Genomic DNA, 20,982 nt, shown 5'->3' with positions numbered 1-20,982 from the left:
GGGTCAGTCACTTGCCGAGACTGGACCTAGATCTTGCAAAAAGATTGCAGTCTTCCCAGGGGATTTTCAGGTTGAAGGCATTGCCGTGAGAATGTGCCGTTGATGGGATAAGTCCAAAGAGCTAAGTGACAGTGCTTTGGTTTTTGGAGCAAGCAAAACACTGCAGTCTGTAGCATGCGAGGGCACTAGCCTAGCAAGTGCTTGTATAAGCAGAAATGGTGAATGCATTTACTGTGATACTTAAACCACCAGAAATGAGCATTTTAACTACCTAGAAATCACCATATGTAGAACTTGATATTAGGACCAAAGGTGTATTGCACAGCATATGTTAAATGAAACTCTTGAGGGCACCTTGAGTCTTGAAACTGCCAGGTGAACCGCTTCAAGGGTAAATCCTAGTTGACTGTGTCAAGGCAGAGCAATCAGGGGGCTTGGGTTTCGTTGTTTCTTCGCCTAATAAAGACCCAATTGTTGATACTGAAGGCCAGAGAAGGAGAAATGCTCCTGGACTCTCAAGGCAGAGAACTCCTTACTACTTTTTTTTTTTTTTTTTTTTTCAGCATTCCCTCACAAAGTTGAGATGTAACAACGGATCTTAGCACTTTAATATGCAGCTTTACCTTCCTGCTGATTGTCCTCTTTCTTGAATCATATAGCCTCACCATGGCATGGGATGAATTTGTGTACGTGTTTGTGTGCAGTCAGTTCTTGTAGGCTTGTCTGCATGCAAAGACAATACCATTTTTCCCCATACATGCCCTACGGGACTATGCACAATTAAACAAACATGCATTTTCTTTTTTATATCATCTAAGAAACTCTGTTTCCTTCATTCTTGGATCATGTCCCTCCTCTTCTTTCCAGTCTGTCTAGCTGTTAGGTCTGTAGAGATTTTGATGTTATGGGAGACTTCTTTGGTGTCCTATCGCTCTGATACGATGGTCTGTGTGGTCTCAGCCTTGACGTGCAAGTTCCCTTTTGCGAGAGAGCTCTCTCCCTGGGAAGGGGGTGGGGACTGGAGGTGATGTCTACAGGGGCAAATACTCAGCTCCTATAAACAACCTCTGTGCACAACCATATCCAAGAGGGAAACAGATGTGCTTCTGCTGGGGACATACCCCACATTGCCACTGGGTCTCTTCAGCTGGTAGCTGTCACTGCACTGTGCACCACAGCTGTGAAATCAGCTTGTGATGGATTCCTTAAATCAACTCTTAGGTCCTAGGCGCTCCTGATGTAACAGAATGATCCTCTTGTCCACTCTTAAGGTCAGGGGAACACAGGATTAGATTAAAACAAGTTCTCACCCTCTTCCCCTGGTGTATCTTGTGGGAAGTGTGTGATGGTCTCAACAGAACTTGGTTCAAAGCCCTACTACTGAGAGCAAAGTAAAAACCTTGATCAGCTTTAGTGGGTTTTAGATTGGGCTTCTAAGGAGCCGCTTACTCCGTGAGGAGAGCGCACTGGGCTAGTTTAGATGCTGGCATAAGGGCTGCTCTTGCTAGTGGGGACTCTTTTTGCTGAGGTCCGTAGGTGAGCTCTTTGGGTTCCCTTCCACTGTGCAGGGAGGGAGAGGCAACCGCTCAGCCGGGAAGCTGGGGAGGAGGGCACGTCAAATGACAGCTCGTACAATGTGCGGAGGGACTTGTACCAAGTGGAGCTGAGATGGCATGACCTACTTGACTTAGAAGAACACTACACCTCCACTGCAGTCTTGCTCTGAGAGAACAAGGAGTAAACATGCATTTTTTATCAGGTGACCTGTGAGGTAAGGATGAGGAAAGTTAATTGGAATTGTCACTGCAGAGCTTCTTGCCAGAGGCTGTCATTATGCTGAAAAGTGACATTAATCATGTTGGCAGGATGGGACAATTTATTGTTTAATATTAAACTACTAAGATTTACCTTCTTAGTTATTCAGTCATGTTTTGCTGGTAGAGCTTTGGCTTGCTTTAGTTCCTGAATTGCCATTTCCTCTAAAATGCTTGTGGCTGCTATGGATATACTTGTAATACGACCCTTACATCTAAAAAAACCTATATAAACATCCACATTTTGCTGGTGGTGTCTATTTCTTGGTTGATCATCTTTAGTAAATTGGTGTAATGACATCCCATACGTTGCTGGTTAAGGTGTAGCTGTGGTGTGAATGTGGAGGTGTTTAGGTATGTGCTATGCTTATACAAATGAAGATGTTTTAATTCACATATCTACCTAATTGTAATGAATATGTAGGCAGTAATTGTGATGGACTTAGCTGAATGTTTAAGGGTAAGAATGGGGGGGGGGGGGGGGGGGAGAAGTACTAAAAAGGCTGTTTAAATTATATTTCTTCCAAGTGGTTTAATAGCAGCACATGCGGCTGTGTGGGCTCAACCTTAAAAATTAAACTCACGTTGAAATGCTTTCATTTCTATATTCAGACAGATTTGTGTGGTTTTATTGACTGGTTGCAAACAGTACATTAAAGCATATGCCGTCAAAATTAGGGCACAGTTTCCTACAGTGTAGTTCCTTTCTGCATGTTATTTACTGTTTCCATCTACGGAAATCCCAGTGGCAGAAGTCTCTACATATGTTCTCCATAAACCCACAAAAGGGGTGTGTGTTGTAAAGAATGGGGCTCATTAACGATGTGAAAATGGTACAGACTTTTGAGATAGCTTTTAGCTTTCCTGTACATGTTTCGGGATTCAGAATGTGTTAGAAATTATTAGTTCCTATCCGGGCACCTTATCAGCTGTTGGAGAATGCTGGAAGTTGGATGAGGCTTTGAACTCATGGTGTCTGTAGGGCAGGCCACATTGAATATTCCCCCTTTTGCTTCCTTGTGAGCTCCTTTAATTGATGCCAGCCGATGCTGATTTCCTGTTGAACTGTCTCACTTTTGGAAATTATTTTCTGTCAGTTTGTTCTATTAATAATCAGTAGTAAAAAGTAATGTTATGGAAGCCACTTCTAGGACAGGGTCCTTTTGGCTCTGTTATAACCAACAAGATCTTTCCTTTGCAACTGATGTGATGGTGTTGGATGGGTAAAAAGGTAATTTGCACATCGTGCTTATCAGGACTGTCCTGTGGTACCAGGTGGAACGGCTGTGAGCAGCTTGGGAGGTCCATGGAGACATGCATCTTTCTGCTGCTCTGCTTTCACCTATGGATAGCAGGAGGGGAGCTGGGATGTAGCTGTCATCTGATACGTGGATGTGGGGAGGCAAATCTCATTCTCGGAGGGATCCATGAAGCCGTAGTTGCTCTCCTGCTAAGGCAGCTACCCTTTTGTGTCTGCATATGCTGCGATAGGAAAGAAGCCTTTTGTGCCCTTGTGGCTCTTAGTTTGCTGTTTCTGGAAGCCGAGACACACACTAGCCCTCACCATGCAAGGCATTGCCTCATGTGCAGCGTAGTTCAATTAGTTCTGATGATAAAATACTTTTGCAAGATTTTGTCTGTAGGTGGTCAGATTAGGATGGATCATTTGTTTAACTAGTTACTCTATTTTCCTTAGGAATAATAAGATTGGAACAAGTAATTCACAACGTGCAGTTCATCCAAAAGAGTAAGTCCTCTCTTCCAAGCTCTTGAAGCATATGAACACCCATTAATCTCCTAGCACTAGAACAGCCACGTGGACTAGTGTTACTGAGACTGTTTCTTCATTGATTGTCCATCAACAACTGAAAATAGCTGAAGCAAACGTATTCCAAGTGCACAGATAAATACAGGAAATTGTTTTGTAGTAGTGTTTTCTTGCTTTAAACTGTTACTTTCATACCAAGTGTGTGCTCGGTCTTTATTTCCGCATTTCTTTGTTTCGTTTTCCTTGGAATTTGTGCTGGTCGGTTAAATCCTCCTCACCTATTCAAGGTGTTACTTGTGAAGCTGACTAAGGTATGCCATCTCCTATGTCCATCTGAATTGAAAATACCATGGCTAACTTTGCAGAGTAAACCACTGAAATACTAGAATAAAGCAAAGTCATTTTATGCAGTAATTACTGATACGTGAGGGGTCGGTTTCACCTAGCTCTGCAGTTGGCAAGTAGACGTTGTGTGACAGCAGGAGGATGTAGCCTAATTAAGACAAATTGATTATTTATTTTGTGACACCGAGCACATGTACTGGGTTACAGGAGATTTATTCTATCTTCTGTTTCCCAGACTTCATGGCCCCATGGTCACACGTGTTCAGGATGAGTTGTGTCCGTATTTACTTATGGTGGAGCCTGTTATTGGGACACCATATGTCTTTACAGAACTCAGACACACATTTTTGGTATGTTATTTTGGTGGCAGCTTCTCCTCTGTTTATGCCTTCATTTTTCCTGAGTGAAGAGCACCATGTTGTAGTTTTGCCTTTGTAAGTCAGATTGGGCTTAGCAGTTGTTTATAGGAAGCCTTTGAACCTCTCTGTCTCAGCCTTAATTTCTCTCTTCCACTCTCCCCATCATTAGACAGGGATGTGGCACAGCCTGAACACTTGCATCTGGGCTCTTTGACCACAGGAGGGAAGACTGTAGCTTCCCTCAAGTAATTTTGGGCTAATGCCCCCGTGACTGGGGTATAGCAAGGACATAAAAGACCATGATAGTCAATAAGGAGAGCAAAATACTGCTTCATGAAAATATGCTCAGCCAAGAGGCAGTTCATTTTGAAAACAGTTTTAATTGGTTTGGAATGATTTGGGGTGAGCTACTTCACAAGGCATATGTTTTCTAGGAAATGGGCCAGCTCAGTAATAAGGCTACCAGAAAACTGGCACTGTACATGTGGATGCAAGGGGCTTGAAGGAAGGAAACCTTAATAAAGGCTCATACTATCTTATCTGAATAACCTCAAGAGGGCTCAGTTCAGATGCCTCGTAGTTTCCAGGAATACTGACAGTTCTGCTACCATAACCAAGGTAATTGTACTGGTGATCAAACTTTGAGGTCTACCTCAATTAGCTTCTGCTTCAAGGCTGTTCCCTTGGCTGGTACAATCTAGGGTTGTGCCATGTAGGTCTCTGTGGCTGTTTTGAGTCAGGTCAGGTAACAACATACCTCTTTGGGCAGAGATATACTCGTGGCCAGGCAGGCGTAGAGAAGCACAAATGTGACTAAATTAGGTGCAATCATATTAATAAGGTACAGTTGTATTTTTCTGATATCTGGTGATGTCATTATGAGATAGGGCATCATCCTTTTGTTGGCAGATCCAGCCCAGTCTTGTTCCCATAGTCTTATGACATCATCCCCAAGATGCACTTAGAACTGAGGAGACCATCTCCCCAAAGGAGGGAGCGTGTGTGCTGGGTATCCTTTACCTGATATTCTCCCTCCTCACCCAGTTGGGTCCTCATCCAGCAGGAGAGAGAAAACATACCATGCCATGGCCAGACTGATGAGGAGATAGATATCCCTTCTTTCTGGTGGAGAAGCTGGTGTTTGGCAAAGTGTCCTAGTCCATGCCCAGAAGGAAAGATTGGAATAAGGAGCAGCTGTCCATTTGTAATAGCTAACAACAAGGTTTTCATTCTTTCCACACCTCCAATTTGGTTGTGCCTCCTCCAGTCTCCAGGCAACTTTTTCTGATCAATATGCAGCTGGAGGGTGGCCTTCAGCACCTGAAAGGAGAAGAGTGAGACTTCCACCAACAAGAGGAAGGAGGGACCAGACAAAGCTCCTTGCTGCTCCACTGCTCATTTCCTGTTTTTATGTATTTCCCCAATTCCTACAAAACTCAGAAATCTGTTTCTTAATGCCTGAGAATAAGAAGCGGTAGAGCACTGGAATTTCTTGGTTTGCATTCAAAATACCATGTCTTCTAATCATCTCAGAGCAACAGACATGAAAGCTCCTTCCAGAGAGATGTCACCAGAGGTCACACGTTTTCCTTTGAATGATGAGCGGTGCTTTTAAAGGAGCTTAAGATAAACTTCAGGCCTATGGCCCATATGATCTATTTACTGCAGCCCTTAGTTAAGCAGGAGCAGTGATTCTGTTATTAAAGCTTGGATTGAAACTCAGAAAATCTTGCGTGCACTTCCCTGATGTGCTATAGAGCCTGTGCATATTTTCAGGCAAGGCATTTTATTTTCCTTGGCCTCAATACATAATCTTTTTTTTTTTTTTTTTTTTTATTAAAAAAGGCACAATACAACATAGTTCTTAAAACTATTTTCCTTGAAAATGAAGCCACAGATAATCCTCCAAAATCAGAGACAGGGAGCAGGCGGTAGCACAACAGCTGGGGAACAGGAGACGGGCTAGGGAAGACCAAAGGCAGGTAACCTTCCTGTTGTGTAACTTATATATGAACATATTCTGCACCGATGCTGAATTACAAGTTACTCATTTATTTCAGAGAGCCTCTGTGTCATACATACAGGTACATGGTAATAACTGGGGTTTCCTTTTCTGTCTTCTGTTTGTCTATATTGGGCTATAAACTTTTCAAAGACCAATGTCTTTTCTCAGTATGTGCACTGCCTACTGTAATGGGTCCCACTCTCAGGCAAAGCCTGCGTGCGTTAACAATGTACTTGGCACGTAGTTATAAACTAGAAATAAATAGGATCAGATCCTAGAAGGTTGTTGGTGTTTGCTCTCGTGATTACATCTGTGAGAACTGTGGGATACAGGACTTCAATTTTTTTTTTTTTTTTTAGCAGACTGCCTTGGAGTCTTTCAGGCCCTGTGGTTGAAAGGAAAAGTCTTCTTTTTCTCAGCGTTCAGGCGCCTTAGTCCCTGATCCTGACCTAGAAGACAGCTAGAAAAGCTTGAGCTGGTTTAGCTCCATAAGCTGCAGTGCGGGGCTGACTCTGTAAGTGAGATGGGGCTCATCCTGAGCTCAAGATGCACAAGGGTTGTACGAATTGGCTCCAGCAGCTGTTCTCCAGCAGCTCTGTGCTCCTGACAAACGGAACCCATGGCTATAACATCTGGCAGCACTGAGAGGTGTCTGGCTAATCATGTTGCTGGAATCTGATGGTATCTTCCACATGTACAGGAAGAGCAGCCTCTCAACTCTGGGAGCATGTGCAGGGCTTTCTGCCTCTCCACAACAGCCATGGAAGTTTCCTGTTCCTCTTGGCTCACCTTCCTTATGCTCTTCTAGCACAGATGTTCGCCCTCAGCAGAGCTCATGGCCTGACAGGCACTCAGCCAGGAGCAATCCCTGAAGTCTGGACCAAGGACTGTGAGTGTTGTCACATCCTCTTGCATGTGACATGATGGGCAGAACATGATTCTAGAGCTGAAAGGTAAGGCTTTTCCTTGTGGCATCATAGCATTTAGGTTGGAAAAGACCTTTGAGATCATTGATTCCAACCGTTAACCCAGCACTGCCAAGTCCATCTCTGAACCGTGCCCCTAAGCACTGCATCTACATGTTTTTTAAACACCTCCAGGGATGGTGATTCCACCGCCTCCCTGGGCAGCCTGTTCCAATGCTTCACCACCCTTTCAGTGAAGAAATTTTTCCCTAATATCCAATCTAAACCACCCCTGGCACAACTCGAGGCTGTTTCCTCTTGTCCTGTTGCTTGTTGTCTGAGAGGAGAGACCAACCCCCACCTGCCTATGGTTCATCCACTTCTCTTAAGGAGACCTAGTATCTTTCTACATCTGTAGAAATAGTTTTTAAACTGTAGGGTGGTTTTAAAATTTTAAATATCCCCCAAATAGAAATTACAATATTTTGTTACCAAATGCATCAATGCAGAGGTTGAGATTCTTATTGTGTTTTTTATTTCTATACACGAGTGTTTTTAAACAGCTTTCTGTTGCTCTGTAATGTTGTGTCTAGATCTGTGAATCCGTTTTTAAATGTGTGGATCAGGAATGTAAAGATCAGTATTTGCCAGGTGGGCAGAAGTGCTGGTCACTATATAATTGAGTTTTAGGACGTTGTATGCTATGTGTGACTCATTTGACGTGAGGTCTGAACTATGCTAAAGTGTCTGAAATCCTCTGTTACAGAAGGTTGCGGTCCTTCTGGTCAAGTGGGTCAGTAACCTTTGGTTTTCAGTCACTTTCTTTAATATTTGTTAAGGTATTTATGTAACACAGCTTAGTGTTTCAAGGAAGCTATTACGCACTTCTGATTAATGAGCTTCTGTTTTGAAAGTTCCCCAAGTTTTAGATGCTAGCTCTAAAGAAGAGACAAGTTCGCTAGGTAAATTAGGTAATAAAATACTTTGTTTTAAAATTGTTCCAACAGGTGTTTGGTGTTGGTGGCTTTGCTGTGACCTATCAAGTCTGTAATCTAAAGGTCAAAACACTATTTTTGACTTGTTCTTTCTTTATAAAAGTATTGCAATCAGTGTTCTCTTTTGTGGGGAAAAGCATGGCGCTGTGACTAACCAGTGCAGCCTGGTACTTATGTAGTCTCCAGCAAGTGAAGTACAGCTTTCAGTCTGCAAATCATTTCCTGAGATTGGTCAGCTTAGGAAAAAGCATTGTTATTTTAATGCATTTTGATACAATCAGAAGCATGTGGTGCTGAGAGAGAATAATAATTTTCTTTACAGGGATTTAGTTTCAAGAGGGTAGAAATCTGTATTTGCTCTGCTTTTCTTGTTGGCTTGCCATTGCTAAGTGTTTTCAGATGTGCCATACAGTTCTTTTTGAGGGAGGAAATAAGGCATCTAATGCTTTTGACTGTATTGCACCATGGTTTCTCATCTCCTTAGCACCACCTGCTTGCTTAATCCGTAAGCCAATTAAAGTATAATAATGGAAAACAGTTTTGAACTGCTCATAAATAAAGGGAATTATCAGAGAAAGGGTGATAGGAAATTGAGAGGAGGAACCATGAGCATTTTGCCCAGCACTATAATCTGTGTCTCCTGTGGTGCTGGCTATTAATGTTCATGGTGAATTTGTCTCATTTTGTCTGGTCACCGACACCAGGATTTTCAGAGGAGGGAAGGGGATATACCATGGGGATTTGAGAACACCAGGGCCCTTTGAACTTCCTCTGGTTTCTGTTTCACTGCTTCGTCTTGCACTAGTCTCATGTCACAATGTCATCAGCTGTTAATTAGTTCTCTCTTGGGAAATGTCAATATCAAACAGGATCTGAGGAATTGCGGTATCTACGTGGCAGAGACCCCCGCCTGCCCTGGGGCAGCTGCGGGCAAAGCCTGTGGTGAGATGCAGGGCTTCATCCTGGAGACGGTGAAGCCTCAACAGATCAGTGCTCCTCAGCCTATCTCAAACCTACTGCTCGAGCCAGGGCCTTTCACATTAACTGCATCCTAGCTGATGCTCAAAGCCTCCATAATTTGCAAAAAAATGCCTTTGGATTGGCTGATTCCTGGTCTTAAAAGCCAAGTCCCATGTTAGGTTAGTGGTGAGCAGTAACAGGCAGCGATGATCACTGCTTCGCCTGGTGATTCCTCTGCGTTACCCACGGTGGCCAGGAAGCACAGACTTCAGCACCCAGCATCGACCACCTGAGCTTTGTGAAGCAGTAGATGATGACAAATCTGCTGCAGCTAGAGGCGGTTGCTCCTACAGGCTCATCTTAGCTGAGCCAGATGGCTGTAAAAGAGGAGGCGGTACTGATTTCTGCAGGATTCCTAGACCCTCGACCCACAGGAAGTTTTCCCAAAATGCAGGAACCTCCACACAGCTTCTGGCTTCTGACAAAAGTAGTTACAAGTTAGCATTATTTTTTAATTATGTGGGAAAAAAGATGCCACAGTTCCTCATGAAACTGGGGTATAGTGGTCTCCCACTGCTGGCAGCTTCTCTGATTTTTTCAAACTTTGTGAAAGATGTAGGGTATTTTATGAAAGTAAGCAGAGTTATCGGGAGTGCTGTAAAAGGAAGATACTCCTGTTTTTACTGAAACCCTAAACTTTAATAAGGACACACAAGTGTGTATTCTTCATGGGCATGCTGGCCTCGGCTTGACCTCAGCTAGCCATCTGGATCCCTATTTCTTAATAACATATAGTCTGCTGAATTTGGCTTTTATGATTTATAGCTTAAGCTATTTAAATGCAGAACATTTGTTTCACAGGAACTATGTAATTTTCAAATAAACAAGTGCTTGGAATATATATTCCATTATGGGAGAGAGTTTTCACAGCAAACTCTTCTCCCAAATGAAGGCAGGTCAGTTTTTCCTGTCTTGTCTTTGGGGAAAGCACTTGTTTCCCCGAGTTAGGTTTGGATTTGATGTTGAAAAAGCTAGGAAGTTGAGCTAAATGGACTTTTTCTAATCAAACTTTTTTTTGTTAAATGAGAAAAATACTATTCATAAAATGAAAACTGTTCTTGCGAAAGGATTGGTTTCAGAACCTTCTCATTCCTGAAAATTTCTCTCCCCTTTTTGTCTCTCACCTTTAGACAAACAGGAGAAAAGAATAATTCAGTTTGGAATAGCTTGAATTTCTGAAGGAAAACTCAACTCAGAGGAAAAAAAATAAAGTAAAACCCAGTTAAAACATTTCAGTTGACCCAGTCTGAAATATGCAGTTATGGGTTGTTTTGGAGTTAAAGGGTCGGTGTTTTTTGTTTGGTTGGTTTTTTTATATCTTGAGCTTGGATTGAGGAAACGTTTCAGAAACCTTGTGGGACCTGCCAAGGCAATCCCTGCCAGCTCTGGGCATTGGCGATGGGTGCAGCACCACGCCGAGCAGTACTGATCCACCTGGGGAATTTCCACCTGGCTGATTGCAGCCCAGTAAGGAAACAATAACTCTGGTTTCCAAAGCAGTGCGACTGCCTCACCTGGCACCTCAGCGCAGCTGAAAGTATTCGTGTTTCAGGAAGGCTGAGGGTGTGGGGTGCTGAGTCACCCTGGGCTTCTGCTGCGTCTGAAGCTGAGAGGGTCCCCATAGCGTGGATGACTCCCAGGAGCTGCCTATTTATTGGTATATGGAGAAGGCCAGTCCACAGTTTCTTTAGAAGCAAAAGAATCAGCATTAAAATCAGAATTAAATTAAAAATCTCTTTTAATTTAAAAGAGAGGGGACGAAAAAAGATACTGGTCAAGTGGGTAGCAGCAAGACTTGTGTCATTAGCTTTATTTATGGACGTTGTTTCATTCTAGCCCTGCTGCCTGTGTTCTGAGCAGAAAAAGCCCTGAAAATAAAGTAGGATTTGTCTCTCACAAGAGCAGACAGGCAGAATGGATCAATGAGAGGATGCGCTTGCAAGTGCCCACAACCCCCAAACACAGCTGAGCAGTGGGATGGCTGCTCCCGGCTGTCAGGCTGGCCCTTTGTGCCCGCATGTTATAGAGGTGGTAATGTTGATGCTGGTTAGCACTGAGCCTGGCTGGGAAGGTGGGTAATTGGCAGGAGGCTGCGTGGGACTGCATCCCCAGAGCCTGGGGAGGGTAAACGAGCTGGGGAGTGGGTGTTCATGGGCCCTGGGGAATGGGGAAGCCAGAGATTGCTGCTGCAAGTTGAGCTTCAGACTTTTTATGAATTGTATAAATGGAGGGTTACAGACTTGCTGAGTATGGTGGTCTGAACTTTGTGATGAGAAATTGTTTACACATCCATTTTGGAGAGAAGATTTGAGCCTGGCCTTGACAGCACCTCAGGGAGCACCCACAGTCTGTTTTGGAGCCTCTACCCCAGCTTGAAATTCTGGTTTATGACAGCCCTCTGCCCAGTCCCAACATTATATTTCCAGCTTTGCTACCTGCATACAGTGAGGCAGCTGTGCCTGAATTGTTATCTGCTGAACCCACCCATGCTCCACTGCAAACAGGCAAGGGCTTGCATGTAACCGGGAGAAGAGGTTTTGCCCCTTTTCTTAATTTCTTTATTAGATACAAAGTATGAGGTTTTGTTTTTAGGGAATCCATGGAATGAGACTCTTAGGGACTGGAGAACTATCATACTTCAGTTTCTTCAGACAGTTTTCCTACTGTCACATCTCTGGGGACTGTGTGATGGTGGCACTTGTGGGGCCCCTGTTCCATCAGCATCACTGATCTTTGAAAGAAATTTGCATTTCTTACCAAATGCCTCATGTTAAGCACATGTCATTTGAGTTTGCTGCTCTTAAGAGTTTAGCAAGGAAGAAGACGACAGGTGGACAGTGGAATGAGAGGAAAACCGGAGAAGGGGGTAAGCCTGGATGTGGATGTGCTGGTGCCAGCTGTGTTGAGGCTGAATATGTAACTGCTGGCGCGTCCTGTTTCACAGTGGAAATATCTCTTCCTGGCTGGTTCTGGTATCATATTTTCTCTGGCGGGGAGCATTGCTCATTTACTTAAAGTCATCAGCAGGTTAGTAGTTTTCCACAAAGCAGGAACCAGGTGTATACTAAGAAAAATTTTATGGCAGGTGTGGCTGCTTCAGCAGTCCCCAGCCTGGGAGAGACAGTCTGCTTTTATGAGCATTGACATTGGTCAAGCAGAAAATAAAGTTCAGATTTGGGGATAGATGTTGTCTGAGTGAGGAGCTGAATTTTTTTCAAAGATTGTTACTTCTTACTGAACTACAGGAAGGCATGCATATATGCGGGTCTTTGTCTCCTTCCACTACAAGTGGCTTCATGCAGCGTGCAGTCCCTAGTCATCATGTCTGGCTATTTGTGCAGTGGTTCTCCTACTCATGGCCTTCCCGACTGAGACACAAAACCTGGCAGCACTCGCTGTCGTGACTTGAGATGTTCCTTACATGATGTCTGTTCCACCTGTCTGTCCATGGTGGTCTCTCCCACTGTAGGGGCAGCAAGACAGACCATGTCACAGGGCTCCAGGTGACTCAAGTCACAGCTCAGAATGTTAGGTTGAGCTACTGATGTGATGAGTGTGAGCTGAAATTCAAGATGAATGATAAAGTCAAACAGCCAAGGCACACACGAAACTATTTTCCCCATCATGCTGGCTACTAGTCAGGGAATCTTCTGCAGCAGTGTCAAGCAGCTGGCCTGGGACAGCGGTGCCTTAACCATGACAGCTGCTGTGGTTAGACTGTGTCTATCCAGAGTAGGAAGACAGTGGTGATTCTGTCCTCAAGGGCTGCTGTCACCCCCTGTCCTCTCCTAAGTCACCTCTCGCTATACTTTCTTGTTGCAGGCCCTGGTGAGGTCTCAGTCACGGTCTCTGGTTCCTCCAGTGAACTCCACCGTGGCACAGAAGGGAGGCTGGCCCTCACCAGGGTTGATGTTCAGTCTGTGGATGTCTTTTTGTGAAAGCGTCTGGCACCTCAGAGACTTCCCCAAAACCTCTGAAGCTGAATGATGGAGCTGGTTGCTGGGCTGTCCTGCTTAGCAGCTCCTGAGCCGGTGTGATGTGGCTGATAGTAGGTTGATGACAGTTTCTGGATGCTGTTCCTGGGGTGCCTGGCTGGGATGTGCAAGGGCTGGCAGCAAGCATTTCTTGGGACTCCAGAGGTGCCTGGAGGAAATGATGACGGGGGATGTCTGGAAAATCCCCAGCAAAGCAAGCAAAAATCTTCCAGTTGTCAACTACTAAAATACTTTGCTTTACTTAATTCCACTTCACTCTGTGACAGGTGACTTGTGCATTCCAGATTGCTAATGGAGATAAGCAGTTTAGAGGTGATTTAAAAGATAAAAGGTTTAAAGTCTCTGGGAGCTTTTGCTTTGCAGTTGTAGGATGCATAGGAAGGCCATGTGTTAATGGGCTGTGTGTGAAATGGGTCTGTCAATATGATCATGAGGAAAGCAATGTGGTTCGTTCCAAAATAGTGCCAGTAAAACTTCCATAATTCGCCGTGGTATGTGGTCAGTACTGCCCCACTGCTGCTTGGCTGCAATGCTCTAAACTGGGGAGAAGGAAGAAGCAGAAATGCAAAGTACAGTACTAAAATTTTTGGGGGAAAAAAAAAAAAAAGGCTAGGAATGTCTGCTAACCTGTACTGCATCACCTGTCATGTTTGCTCCCAGGTGGAGGTCTTCAGGCAATGTTTTTATGCCATTTGTATTTATCTTGGGCATCTCTGGTGGCACATATGCCACAACATTGGAGTCGTGCCTTCGAGGATGTGCTCTAGCCAATGTCTTCTGTGTCCCTCCATTGTTTAATCTGGTGCTTTCAGCCTTATTATCGCAAATATATCCATCTCAGTGTAAAACTGCAGCTTAAACTCAGTTACCATGGGTACCACACAATTTGCACAGCCTGCTCTCCACTCCTTAAAGTTAACTTTGGAGCATTTAAAATTAGAGATAACATACAGCCAGCTGATTACAGAAACCTGTGGACTAGCTTCAGGCTAATGTGGCTTCCCCATAACGGCCCCAGAGCAACCCCGAATCCTGAACCGTGGCGTTTCTCCTGGCATCATGTAGTTTGTGTTAATATGCATGCTGGGAAAAAGCTGCCCTGGGTTACTACAGGATTATGGAGTTATACAGTGTGTTACATCAGGGGCAATTCTGAGGATATGTGTTCAACCTTATTATTAGAAGCAGAGGCTGAGACACCTTGGTTTTCTCCCTGTCTCGGGGAGACAGTGCTCTGTGTGCTCTCTTACACACAGGAATTATCTCACTCTCCAAACCTGTAAAATGGGATTTAATCAGAACCATCTTCTGAAGTTTAATTAACACCCTTAAACTGTGTAATATCACACCCACTAGAACAGTAAACCCAACCCAAGCCAAAAAAAAAGTGACATATTTTTATTGTGTTATACTTTGCATTTCCATCACACCTCTGAAATACCAAGTTGACTTTTGTGGGTATAGGATGTACTGAGGAAATCTGTCTGCCTAATATATCCCAGGAAAATCTGCAGGATGAACAGAACTGGTGTGTTAGAGGATCCTCAAGCAAGAGAATGGAGCCAAGCTAATGCAGCAGCTCTTGCTTTCTAACGCCCTCTCATGTCCTCCTTCAGTTCTCGGGTGCAGAAGGGCCCCTTCCTGCCCCTTGAGACCCCCTGTAATGGTGAAAGACTCCTGCGCTGTCCTTTGGAAGGCAGTTGTTGCAGCTGCCTTGTCTGTTCGCTTCTGCCCTGTGCATCGGCTGTATCTGTATTACAGTCCTGTATGCTCTAGGGAAAGGAAACCCCGCCTTTAACTTTAGACGAGATTCTGGAAAACAGAGCAGCAGAGAATTTAGCATGGAGAAACTACTGCTGCTTTCCCTCTGGGATGAATCTTCTACCACTCCGGTAGCACAGGACTCAGCAGTAGCAACCGAGAAAATGCCCTTGTTGCTGCTGGGTTGGAGCGTGTCCCCGGAGTTGCAGTGCAGGCAGCACAGACCTGCGGCTGGTCTGCAGTGTGTGCTTGCAGCAGGGTTGTCCAGATGCGCAGGGTCCTGCTCGCTCTGGGCAGCGCACCTGCAGCTTCCCTAAACCCATGCTTAGCAGAGCTGGAAGTGGCTCTGCCCAGCCATCGGTCTCATTGCAATGCTTTGTCCTGATGCTTTGTCCCAGCTGCTCAGGCCCTCTTCTTCCCTCCTCTCCTCCCTCAAATTATGTGAGATCTGAGGGAAAGACTCCTATACTGTTGGTTTGCAACAGCCTGGCTGTCAAGGCTTTTGTAAGGAGATGAAAGGCAATGGCTGATTTTCTCTGTTGATGGTGTCTGTCGCTCATGACTGAGTCAGAAAGCCCTCTGCGATCCTGGCGCATCCTGGCTTTATTCGCTGCAGGAGCTCTGCTTGGGAACAGCCTCGTTTCAACACGCACTTTTGGTTTTGCATCCATGAGCTTACTGAAGGCTATGGTTTGTTTTGGAAAGTGCTGTTAGTCCAAAGACAGATTAAATGCAGTATTTAATAAGACACATGTAGCATAGTACCCATGTTCTGAAGTCACTGGGGTTTTTTGTTGTTGTTCATTCAAAAAGGGGAAAGAATAAAAGGAAGAAATCTCAATCACTTCCTACAAACTTAGTAGTAGTGTTTGGCAAATTCCTGGCTACGAGAGGTAGCGGGGAATGTAAAGTAATGTCCCAAATGGAAAAACCTCCAGCTTCTGCTGGGAGCTCTGTGTGTGTGGTGCTGGACCAAAGTGTGGAAATATGTCTTCTGGTGTGTGATGTTAAGGTAAGGACAGTGTGCCCTAATAAGTGGAAGATTCCTTAGTCCCAGATCTTAAATACTTTCTCTTGGCTACCAACTTGCAGGGTTGCTGGTTTCTATTTCACTAAATGACTGTAGCAGACAGTCTGTGTCCAGAAAAGTCTCTAGTGATCTTGTCCTCTCCAGCATGTGAAGTTATAGTTTGTGTCCCTACAGTGGTTTAATGGGTATCTGAAATAGCTGAGGCTTCTTAAAGCAAATGGCAAAAACTGTGGTATGTTTGCTATGCCAGCATCTCATCAGCAAGTCTTGTAATGGCCCTTCTCCTGGAGGCCAGATTCTTCCGCAAATGAAGCCAGCCAGAGCCGCAGCCAAAGAGGGTGTCTTGGAGGAACTCAGTGACCTGAGCTCTTTCTGTTTTGCTGATGAACTGAGAAAAAAATAGGCTAGCAAGTCATTTTACAAGTCTCTTAAGCTATCATAAGAATTTATAGGAACTCATTATAGAATAAATTATAGATATAAAATAGCAGGTGGCACATCTTTCAGGCAGTATGCATTAAAATTCATCTTGACAAGACCAGGAAAACAGCCCCCAGACCTATCTTCACTGAGCAACTACAAAGGAAGTAAGTTGTGGTTAAGAGAAATTGAGTATTAATGACAGGTCTATGCCAGTAAATGCAGCAAAACGCCTCAAATGCCTCAGCAATAATTGTCATCAGAACAATTTCTTTCCCTGCTAGTTATAAAATCAGATACACTGTTAGAGACACCATTTGTAAAACCCAGACAGCATATATTTTCATCAAACGTAGCAATTGTCTCTGAGGTTCCAGAAACAAACCCCCTTGGGGTCTTAACTGGGCTGCTATACGCAAGCTGTGAAAACATTGATGTACTCGTTTTATCCTTTGCTTTCCTTGTCCTTCTCAGTTTCCTTTCTTTATTCCTTACTTTCTGGCAGCCACTAATGCAGCCAAGTTACTTCTGCGCCAAGAGGATGAGGAAACTGTTTCCTCCCAAGCCAACTCTGCTGACATGGCTAACTTTGATTTCCCTAAATGATTGAGCACTGTCTCCTGTCTGCAGCGTATTTCAGACTCTAGTTACCCAGGATTCTTGGATGCTGAGAGCGCTTTTCATCTTTCCCAGCTCCTCCTCACAGCTAAAACCAAGCTGGACTCTGTCTTCTACCTTCACATGGGCTGTGAGCAGCTCCGACTAGCAGTAGCAGCCCCAAGATGCTTTTCTCCATGAACAGACTTCCCTCAACCTGTAGGGTTTTAAAAATTTCTTCTAACCTACTGAAAATTTGATGTGGATGTTACAGTGCAAAGGAAATGTCTGTAGTCACCAGACAAGCAGTGGGAATGAAAAAGTGTTGAGAGAAATCCAGTCATTTTAACGCTGAAGCACTTTAATAGCTTTTAGAATAAATAAATATGTGATGGCAAGATCAGCATTGCTTGTTTTTTTGCAGCATTAAAACTTTTTCTAGATCAGCTGGATCGAAAGGGAACATTTCCTAAGAGTACTGCTGAGCCAGCTTTCAGAGGTAGGACATGTTCTAGGAGTGAGAAGAGTACTGGGTTATGTGCTGCCTCAAGCCCATTCAAACTGAGGGCGAACATTTTGGTGTGGGTTTTTCTCAGTCAGGGTGGCAGTGGACTCCTGATTCCCAAGTTGGGGCAGCATCCTACTGCAGTCCTTCCTCAATTTCTGGGCCGTGTCTGCAGCAAGGGTAGGCTGCTGCCTTCTGCCGATAGTCAGCAATTTACACCAGCATAACCTGGTGACTGGATTGCCTCCTTTAGCTGCAGTGCTTTAAAGATATTTGCTATCCACATCAACGCCAGCGTAAATTGAGATATATTTGACCTTCATTCTGCAGCACTTTGGAAGACTGAATAATAAATGCATAGTGAATTCTGCCCTCCAGATATCAGATTCTTTTTCTTTGCATCCCTTTGAAAAATGTTTCTTATCTTATTTTAAGCCTCTGCTGCAGAGGGAAAAGCATGGGGGGTGTGGGAAATGGGAAGGAGGAGGAGCGTGTACCCTAAAAGGAAAAATCTATGTGGAATCGGGGCTAACGGGTCAGATACGTTTGCAGCCTTAGTGTTTGCAGACTAACGTGTATAGTGCACTGCTGGGCCAAACACTAAATGCTTAAAAGTATTTTGTGGCAATTCAGGTTTTTATCGTTGCTTGCATGCTGCTCTGGGGGATTATGTAGGAGAAGACAAGCTCCCAGACTGAAGAGTTTAAAGTCTTAAATGTGCAATTCTGCAGCCAGATCGGTGAAGCTAATAGAACTCTGCAAGGCAGAGTCAGGGTCTTGGGGGGATGGGCTGACCCCTCAGGATAACAGCACAGCTCCTTTCTGAGCGAGCAGCTTAGGAGAGGTCTGCACTTAGTCCTATAATTTTCATCACAGATAACTGTGCAGAACAGGTGTGGTATTGGGGAGGTCATACCAGGAGTCTTTTAAACAGCCCCCAAAATGAAAGAAAGGGAAACGGCTGTAACAGATTTTTATTTTTTTTTAATTGGATAAAATATATAGCTCTATTGGGCCAGTTGTTTTTGCATGTTTAATAGGAGGAGAAGCAGAAGCAGGTGCACATTAATGAAGAACAGTTAACAAATACCTCGTACACGAAAGGGAGTCTTAGTCCTCTGTTGTACATATGTATGTATATGCACAGTGGGGTTTTTCTATCAGTTTTTATGTTTAACCAAAACACACAAACATGTTTGTTTAACAAAATGAAGGAAACGCAATCCCTAATATATGCAACAGGACAGTAGGATGCAGTCAGTGATGTGTTCTACTCATAGGTGAATGGCAGAGCCAGGATAAGCAGGTATCCTTACCAATTTTACACTAGGTTGCAGTGTATTCAGTTTAGAGCTGTCTAGACCTGTGTTAGTCTGCATCAACAGAAAATCTGTACAATGTACCTAAGTGAAAGTAAATGTATGCTAAATGCACTTAGGAGTCTGTATTTGTGAACAGGACTTCCGCAAGGTTTCTTCATGGTGATAAGCTCGCATGATCTGATAAAGGTTTCCATATCCAAGATTGAAGGGTCTCCTAATGGCAGCTTCCCATTAGGAGTGGAAAATAACTCATCTCTTTTGTGCCCTGTCTCTTGGGAAAGGTGACGCTTGGACTGGCCAAGGCGCCGTCCCCTGCTGTCCTGGCTTTTGGACATTGACAGGCCAGAGTCTCCCTTCATCAAAGCATGAAGCTTTTCTAAAGGCTGTGCCAGTTTTAATGAATTCCTTATTGGGACAGGTTCTTCAGGGATTTCTGTCTGAAGCAAGAGGGTTAGAGAGAAAAACAAAAAGAAACCCATCCTAACACATTCTGCACTGTGATTATTAAAGATGCTTACGGGAAGTGGAAAAACCCATTCATGTATGTGGTGCCAGGTTCTGACCAGGCACTTAAATGTTAACTTCTTGCTTTCTAGATAACTGTCCCAAACGTGGAGCTGTTGGCTGCTCTGTGTGACCAGGTGTCTCCTCTGTTTCCTAAGGGAAGAATCTTTGAAACATCTCCCTTACTTCCTGGTCGGCAAGAGGTAGAAGTGCTGATGACAGCCTGTCTTCAGCAAATTCCTGGGGCAGCAAAACTGATTTCCATTTCTGGCATCTGTATTTGGATTGTCTGGTATTTTTTGTATTCTACTGCCAGCTAAAATCACATTTATTGCAGTAGAACTTTAGCAGAAAGGTGATCGATGTTTCAGTTCAAACTATTAGAGTGCACGTTCAATGGTGCTAGTGGACCATGTGAAAGTACACAGCAGGTTTTTTTAATGCCATCTGATCATCTGGCGTACATGTTGCAGGTGTGTCCATGCTTCTGTTAATGTCTCTGTTGAATGCCTCTGTCTTCTGCATTTACCTTTCCCAAGAGGCGTGCATCCACCTCCTCTGGTTCTGACTACGTGGCATTATTTTGCATCGGTGACACATCAGAGGGCTGTTGGGACGCCAAGTGCTGAACACTCAGCTGTTGAGAACATCGATCTTTCTGCTGAGCCAGAGCAAATTTAATTAGCTTATTTTAACATTTCTCTTCATCCTGCGGGTGGGTAGAATTGATGCTGTCTGGAGCCTTGTTTCCACGTAGCTCATTTAGTGTAAGTAATTATTGCATGTAAGTGAATGGTACACTCTGCTGACAGCCTTTGCAGTAAGGTGGAGCAGTCACTTTCCACTTATGTGCTGTCGAAACCATCTGAAAACTTCCTCCTTCAAGGCAGCAAAATCTTTCAGTTCTTGCTGGATGTTAACTGGGGAAACTGGTGGAGCGCTGCAGTTAGCACAGCCTCGTGCCAGTGACGTGGTGCAGGCAAGGAGACTAACTCGGTGTGAAAGAATGGAGTCTAGGCTTGGAAATAGGAAAAGCCTGAACTGCTCTCCAGTTTAAGGTTAGTTCTTTCTGTGTGTATGCATTATGATTCTCTCTAATTGCATACCGGCATCCTGGTTTATCATTACCTTAATGTTATCTTTCTTTTTAACTCTGTTTTAGTAATATATTTGTCACTATTCTAGTTCCTGGAAATGCCTCGTTTGTTCTTGCTGAAGCTTTAAAACAAACAACTCTTAAACAAACCCATTAGCTTGAGTCAGATATCATACATGGGGAATTACTTTCTGAACAATTAAAATCGGCAACATGAAAAGGTGACTGAGCGGTGAGAAACTGTGCAGTCTTAAATATAGGTGATAGTACCAGCTGTCCCTGTAATACTTAGGGGATGCTCAAACACCACACCTGTGGCAAGGAGGCTCCTTTCTCCCTGAATGCAGCCACTTCAGTGCCTGGCTGCTGCTTGCATCTGTAACGTTCTCCCCAGTGCGCCGTGATCAAAGACTTACAGTAAGGAGAGAGGGTGCGCAGCAGGACGTGCGGAGGAGGATATTTCAATGGGCTAACAACATTTAATGTCCAAGCATTTCTTACTGAGTACAGAGGGTCACAAAAGGGGAGTAACATCTGTGGT

General features: G+C 44.1%; 1 protein-coding gene across 39 annotated transcripts in view; it reads left to right on the top strand.

The window, feature by feature from the left end:
* The window catches only part of MAP2 (microtubule associated protein 2), a 235,665-nt gene that overhangs the window by 110,459 nt on the left and 104,224 nt on the right, over nucleotides 1-20,982 (top strand). The window lies entirely within an intron of this gene.

Source organism: Falco peregrinus, chromosome 8 (assembly GCF_023634155.1).
Source record: "Falco peregrinus isolate bFalPer1 chromosome 8, bFalPer1.pri, whole genome shotgun sequence".
NCBI lineage: Eukaryota > Metazoa > Chordata > Aves > Falconiformes > Falconidae > Falco > Falco peregrinus.
Note: the sequence above shows the minus strand (reverse complement) of the source record. Positions and strands in the feature narration are given on the sequence as shown.